This window comes from Paroedura picta, chromosome 1, assembly GCF_049243985.1.
Source record: "Paroedura picta isolate Pp20150507F chromosome 1, Ppicta_v3.0, whole genome shotgun sequence".
Lineage (NCBI taxonomy): Eukaryota > Metazoa > Chordata > Lepidosauria > Squamata > Gekkonidae > Paroedura > Paroedura picta.
Window position 1 is genome coordinate 173,916,720 of NC_135369.1, and position 7,416 is coordinate 173,924,135.

The 7,416-nt window shown below is 50.5% G+C and overlaps 1 protein-coding gene across 2 annotated transcripts in view; it reads left to right on the forward strand.

The window, feature by feature from the left end:
- FOXO1 (forkhead box O1) overlaps window positions 1–7,416 on the forward strand; it is a 456,870-nt gene that overhangs the window by 237,936 nt on the left and 211,518 nt on the right. The window lies entirely within an intron of this gene.

A 7,416-nucleotide genomic window follows, 5' to 3' on the forward strand; every position in this document is an offset into this window, starting at 1 on the left:
GTGAGGCAGCTGGGGCAGAGAGAGTCTCAAAGCAGTTTACAATTGCCTTCTCTTCCTCTCCTGACAACAGACACCCTGTGAAGTCGTTGGGCTGAGAAAGCTCTGAGAGAACCGTGTCTGGCTCAGGCCTCAAAGCCGGTTACAATCACCCTCTCCAATAATAGTCACCTTGTGAGGTAGGTAGGGCTGAGAGATCTCTGAGAGAACTGACTGGCCCAAGGTCACCCAGCAGGCCTTGGGACTCTCAAAGCAGGTTACAGTCACCCTCTCCAACAACAGACAGCTTGTGAGGTAGGTGGGGCTCAGAGAGCTCTGAGAGAACTGACTGGCCCAAGGTCACCCAGCAGGCCTTGGGACTCTCAAAGCAGGTTACAGTCACCCTCTCCAACAACAGACAGCTTGTGAGGTAGGTGGGGCTCAGAGATCTCTGAGAGAACTGACTGGCCCAAGGTCACCCAGCAGGCCTTGGGACTCTCAAAGCAGGTTACAGTCACCCTCTCCAACAACAGACAGCTTGTGAGGTAGGTGGGGCTCAGAGAGCTCTGAGAGAACTGACTGGCCCAAGGTCACCCAGCAGGCCTTGGGACTCTCAAAGCAGGTTACAGTCACCCTCTCCAACAACAGACAGCTTGTGAGGTAGGTGGGGCTCAGAGATCTCTGAGAGAACTGACTGGCCCAAGGTCACCCAGCAGGCCTTGGGACTCTCAAAGCAGGTTACAGTCACCCTCTCCAACAACAGACAGCTTGTGAGGTAGGTGGGGCTCAGAGAGCTCTGAGAGAATTGACTGGCCCAAGGTCACCCAGCAGGCCTTGGGACTCTCAAAGCAGGTTACAGTCACCCTCTCCAACAACAGACAGCTTGTGAGGTAGGTGGGGCTCAGAGAGCTCTGAGAGAACTGACTGGCCCAAGGTCACCCAGCAGGCCTTGGGACTCTCAAAGCAGGTTACAGTCACCCTCTCCAACAACAGACAGCTTGTGAGGTAGGTGGGGCTCAGAGAGCTCTGAGAGAACTGACTGGCCCAAGGTCACCCAGCAGGCCTTGGGACTCTCAAAGCAGGTTACAGTCACCCTCTCCAACAACAGACAGCTTGTGAGGTAGGTGGGGCTCAGAGATCTCTGAGAGAACTGACTGGCCCAAGGTCACCCAGCAGGCCTTGGGACTCTCAAAGCAGGTTACAGTCACCCTCTCCAACAACAGACAGCTTGTGAGGTAGGTGGGGCTCAGAGAGCTCTGAGAGAACTGACTGGCCCAAGGTCACCCAGCAGGCCTTGGGACTCTCAAAGCAGGTTACAGTCACCCTCTCCAACAACAGACAGCTTGTGAGGTAGGTGGGGCTCAGAGAGCTCTGAGAGAACCATGACTGTCCCACAGTCACCTAGCAGGCCTCGGGAGTCTCAAAGCAGTTTAGAATCGCCTTTTATACCACCTTGCCACAGTGTTTTTTCAAGAACTGGTATGGTGAAAATGAAGGAGTTTTTATACCTCGCTTTTATAACCCAAAGGAGTCTCAAAGTGGCTTATAATTGCCTTGCCTTCCTCTCCCCACAACATAATAAACAGACACCCTGTGAGGTAGGTGAGGATGAGAGCTCTGAGAGAACTGACTGGCCCAAGTTCACCTAGCTGGCTTTGTGTGGAGAAGTGGGGACTCAAACCCATTCTCCAGAGTAGAGGCCACTACTCTAAACCAGTGGTCCCCAACCCCCGGGCCGGGGACCGGTACTGGTCCGTGGATCAGTCAGTACCGGGCGCAGCTCCTCCTCGTCCTCCTCCCTGGCTGCTGCCTTGGAGGCTGCCCTGCCACTCTGCCGCTGGCTCACCTTTGGTGCTCTCCAGTGGCCGCCATGGCTGGGGCTCCCCTGGTTTTTTAATATATCCTACTTTTCACTATCTTAAGTAGTAAAGCCGCAGTAAAGCAGTACTAAAGTGATAGTAAAGCAGTAGTGAAATAGTAAAGTGGTAATAAAGTAGTGGTAAAGTAGTGAAGTAGTAGTAGTAGCAGTCAGCATAAAATGAAGCCACGTGGCTTTAGTAAAGTAGTAGTAAAGTGATAGTAAAGCAGTAGTAAAATAATAGTAAAGTGGTAGTTAGTAGTAAAGCGGTGGTAAAGCGGTGGTAAAGTAGTAGTAGTAGTAGTAGTAGTAGTAGTAGTAGTAGTAGTAGTAGTAGTAGTAGTAGTAGTAGTAGTAGTAAAATGAAGCTGTGTGGCTTTAACAGGAAAGTGCCATCTGCCCACGTCTTTCAGTTTTGCACTAATGGAGCAAGCTGTATGAATGTAGCTAAAGCTTGCATAGGGCAGGCAGTAGGGGATAGATTTGGAACAATATCAGCTTTTCGTAGCAGCCCAGTTGTACTACATGTTGGGAGGTCCCCCCATGTTAAGCAGTAACTTTTCCATTGGGTGCATGATTTGCTGTTGAAACTGGTTGCCACGATCTTGTTCCATTCACAACCCACTGAGAATAAATTTCAAAACTAATTATTGTAGGTCACTTAAAAGTTACCATTAATACCTTTTCTGTTCAGAATCTACAACTTATTTGTATTAATTACAGGCATACATTTATGTCTAGTAGTGATGCTGGGAATCTAGTGCTCTTCAGTGGCTGGGGCTCCCCCTCGGCATGGCAGCTGCTGCTGCTGGCAGTGCTCCCCCAGTGGGCAGCGGGAAGTCAGGGGTGTCAGAAGGAAAGCAAATGGAGCAGGGGCTCAGGCAGCAGCAACGTCCCTCAGCAAATGACTACCCCCCCCCCCGCCGGGCCTCAGTAAAATTGTCAAGCGTAGACCGGTCCCCGGTGATAAAAAGGTTGGGGACCACAGCTCTAAACCACTACACCATGCTGGCTGTCCCTTAGGGCAGGGAGCTGTTGGCAGCGGAAGATAGGCATTGCAGGGATTTAAATTACAGACAGAGAGGTATTGGCTGGGTATTATGAACTTTGTTTATACAGCAAGAGTAGTTCAGCAGTGGAATCGGCTGCCTGGGGAGGTGGTGGCTTCCCCCCCCACTGGCCGTCTTCAAGCCACAGCTGCACAAACACTTATCAGGGAATTTCTAGGCTGGCCCGCCATTGAGCCGAGGATTGGACTAGATGGCCTGCATGGCCCCTTCCAACTCTGCGATTCTTTGAATGAAAGGAAGCCCGCCTCTCTGCCCGTCCCAGTTGCCTCCGTGTCCTACCTTCAAGTCCCCTGCAGTCAAAAGGAACACACAAGCAACAATGTTTTCCTGAGGGGGTAGGGGGTTGACTGGCGTTTCAGGGTTGTCAGTCACGCAGGCTGATCACAAAAACAGCAGGCCCGGGCCACCCACAGGCAAAGTGAAGGCTTCAAGGAACTTTCCGGCAGGCGTGAAAAGTCACTTGGTGAATTAAGTATGTAAAGGGAGGGTAGCCTCCCTCCGATGAGAACTGCAGTGTTTTGAGCCGAGGACTGAAATTTTCAGGAAAGGCTAGAATGCTGAAAGCAAGGAGAAAACGGGGTGGGAAGGAGAAGGATTTTAGGGGGGAGAAGCAATTTTTCAGATTTAGGCTTGCCGGCTTGCGAGTGGGGCCTGGAGATGTCCCCAAATTAGAACTGATTTCCAGGTGACACAGATCAGTTCCCCTTTAAGGGTGGCCAAACTGTAGCTCTCCAGGTGTCTATGGACTACTTTTCCCATGAGCCCCTGCCAGCATTTGCTGGCAGGGGCTCACGGGCAGTGTAGTCCATGGGCATCTGGAGACCCACAGTTTAGCCACCCCTGAGAAAAGGGTTTGATTCTCTGCTTTTCCACTTGCAGCCAGCTGGGCGACCTTGGGCTAGTCACAGTCCTGACAGAGCTCTCTCAACCTCACAGGGTGTCTGTTGTGAGGAGCGGAAGGGAAGGCAATTGTAAGCGGCTTTGAGACTCCGTTGCGTAGTGGAAAGCGGGGTATAAAAACCAACTACTACTACTACTCTGTTTTCATCACAGCAGGAGTTCTTGAAGAGCACTCTGGCAAAATGGTAGAAGAGCCCAAGAAACTGGGCAAAGCAGTGACACCATGCAAAGAGCGGAGAAGCAGGTTCTTGGATTCCCCACCCCTGTGCTTAACTCCATCACAGATACACTTCTCTACACTTGTAGGCCCAGTCTGCAAATGTTTTATTATCTTAGAAAAGGAGCACAAGCATTAATCTGGTTCACGGATGTATGCCATGAAGGGCCCCCACTCTATATTACATCTTACATCCATACCAGGCATGCTGCATCCCCAGCCAGTGTGGTGTAGTGGTTAAGAGCAGCGGCTTCTAACCTGGCAAGCCGGGTTTGATTCCCTGCACATTCACATGCAGCCAGCTGGGTGACCGTGGCCTAGTCACAGTCCTGTTAAAGCTGTTCTCATAGAGCAGTCCTGCCACAGCTCTCTCAACCCCATCTACCTCACAGGGTGTCTGTTGCGGGGAATAAGCAACTTAGAGACTCCTTCTGGTAGAAAAGCAGCATATAAGAAACAACTCTTCCTCTTCTACCTCACAGGGTGTCTGTTGTGGGGAGGGGAAAGGGAAGGCGACTGTAAACCACTTTGAGACTCCTTCAGGTACAGAAAAGTGGCATATAAATCTCATGGCTCTCTCAGCCTCACCTCCCTCACAGGGTGTCTGTTGTGGGGAGCGAAAAGGGAAGGTGAATGCAAGCCACTTTGAGACTCCTTCTGGTAGAGAAAAGCGGCATATAAGAACTAACTCTTCTTCTTCCCAACCAGATAAATGGATAAAGCTCTGAAAGAGCTATCAAGTAATGCAAAACACAAAACCATGCAATTCCACTAGAATGATTATACGGCCTGGTGGTTGTGCTGCATGTTTTTTGGATCTTCAGGTTAACACCATCCTCTCTTTTTCACTGTTGGAGTACACATTTACCCACATGATGGGAACTCTTTCTAAATATGGCACATAATCATAAGTGGAAGCTTTTCTTCTCTTGGCCGTTTCAGCAGTCTCTATCTCGCTTGCACAAGAAATGTTAAAAAGATTAAACTCCACCCCCCCTCCCCAACAGTTACATCTTCATGCCTGAATCCGGTTATTGACACATCCAGTTATCCTATTAACATAATTCAGATGCTTACTAGTGCTTCTAGGTCTATACATTGCCTTTTTTTAAAAAAGGATAATTCTATTCATTACTCAAAGCTAGAATGTAGTAAGCTCTTATACAAGAACCAGCTTCTGATGTGCAACTGTATAGCAAAGATGAATGTTCAGCTTACTGTGGAAACACATGGGTTTAAATCCGTATACACTGCACCTTTCCCCTTATAACTCCACAACAGAAAGGGCTAGACCAACCTTTTTATCACCGGGGACCGGTCAATGCTTGACAATTTCACTGAGGCCTGGAGGGGGTGGTAGTCTTTTGCTGAGGGATGTCGCCGCCGTCTGAGCCCCTGCTCCGCTTGCTTTCCGCCGGTGCCCATGACTTCCCGCCACCCACTGGAGGGCGCTTCCAGCAGCAGCTGCGCAGTGCCATGCCTAGAGGGAGCCCAACCATGGCGGCCGCCGGAGAGCACCAAAGGTGAGCCAGTGGCAGAGTGGCAGGGCAGCCCCCGAGGCAGCAGCCGGGGAGGAGGATGAAGAAGAGCCACAGCCTGGTGCCGACTGATCCACGAACCAGTACCGGTCCTCAGACCGGGGGTTGGGGACCACTGGGCTAGAGGCTCAGCTATGTGAAAAATGAAAGCTGGGAACTAGTAGGTCATGGCCATAAATGTTTATAAATGCCACTGTGATCTAAGGATTTCTGATTTTTTAAAAAAGCCTTTGAGTGGCAGGAGATGACCTGGATAGCTCAGGTGAGCCTCATCATATCAGATCTCAGAGGTTGGGCAGGGCCTCCCCTGGCTAGTATTTGGGTGGGAGACCTTCAGGGATTTGCGTGCCAGTTCTTCCAAAGCGCACTAGGGGTCATGACACAGAGGCAAATCACCACCAAATGCCCCTTGCCTGGCTGCCAGACAATCGTCAGATTTCCTGGCTACACCACACATGCCATACGATAAATAATAAATAAAAGAGGAAATGTGGGTTTGCAAGAGGTTCATCAGGCAAGGGAAGCATGGGGAAAGCCACTGTGTGGCTCTCTACATTTGCAGCAAAAACAACAGAGTACTCCCTCTGGGGGAAGCTGCCCTAGTTAACATGCACCAGCATCGCAAACGTGTCTTGTTATTTTTATCTCCGTGAAATCGTTCCAAGGAGCAAGCTGGAACAGGGTTAAAAGAAAGCGGAGGTTATAAGGGGATGCTTCGCGCTTCAGGGAAGGCAATAAGCTCGCGTGGATCTTTGCGTCATGGTATGGTGAGCGGTCGTGTCGAGATAGAGTTTCTGAACAATACGGCTGGCGCATTTGCATTCCCCACCAGACGCTTCACCCCCACAACTCCTTGTTACGGGAGGCACAAGAATCTACCTTGCTGTGTGAAATTCTCTAGATGGAGGACAGGCGGAGGGAAGCAAATGGGGCTTCTTGGAATGAAATCCAAGAAAATGTGCCCTCTCTCGCACAAAGTCCACTTGTGGGCCGTTCAAGCTATGTACGGGGGGGGGGGGCTTTTTCCCCTGCCCCGAATGGTGAGCCAAATTGGCAGAACCCCCCCAGCTGCCTGCTTGGCCCCATTCCCTTCTGCATTTTAGGAGCAGCGCTAAAACGATCCCTGTTTGAAAGCAGCACTGGGAACGGCCCCATCTTTGCGCTCGCCTTCCTGCTCCCCGGATTTCAGCAGAATTATCTGCTGCTGCACTGATTCATGTGCCATGTGATTTACAAGCGCCTGTTTGTAGCTGCCCTGACCTGGATGGCCTAAGCTAGCCCGATCCTGTCAGATCTTGGAAGCTAAGCAGGTCAAGCCTTGGTCAGCGTTTGAATGGGAGACCACTGAGGGAGAGGAGACCACGCAGAGGCAGGTAATGGCAAAGCGACCTCTGTTCATGGCTTGACTTAAAAGCCCCCCCAAGGATTGCCCTGAGTCATCTGTCCTTTCCACTGCTGCCATCCATGGCTGCCTTTTCAATATTCTGTGTTTATCGGCATGATTTTTTAGCGATCTGATTAAGAGCAGGAGCAAACACAAAGAAAAACTCACCAGGTAAACTGATTCTTTTTTCTGCCTCCGTGTCCTTGCGTATTTATTGGTCAACTCACATACCCCCCCCCCACTTTGCATCTTTACTAGCTAACCCCCATAACTCCCTACCCTTGCATATTGATAAGCTAATCCTCATAACCCCAGTGTTCAAACACTGCTTTTCATGCTGTGGTTCTTTAGCCGCTCTTTGTCTGGCCTTCTTCCGGCTTCCCGTTTCCCTCCCCTCCCCTTGGCAATGTTCAATGACCCTTGGTCTTCTTAGGAACAGCAATGAGGACATTCCTGAGAAATGAGAGATGACA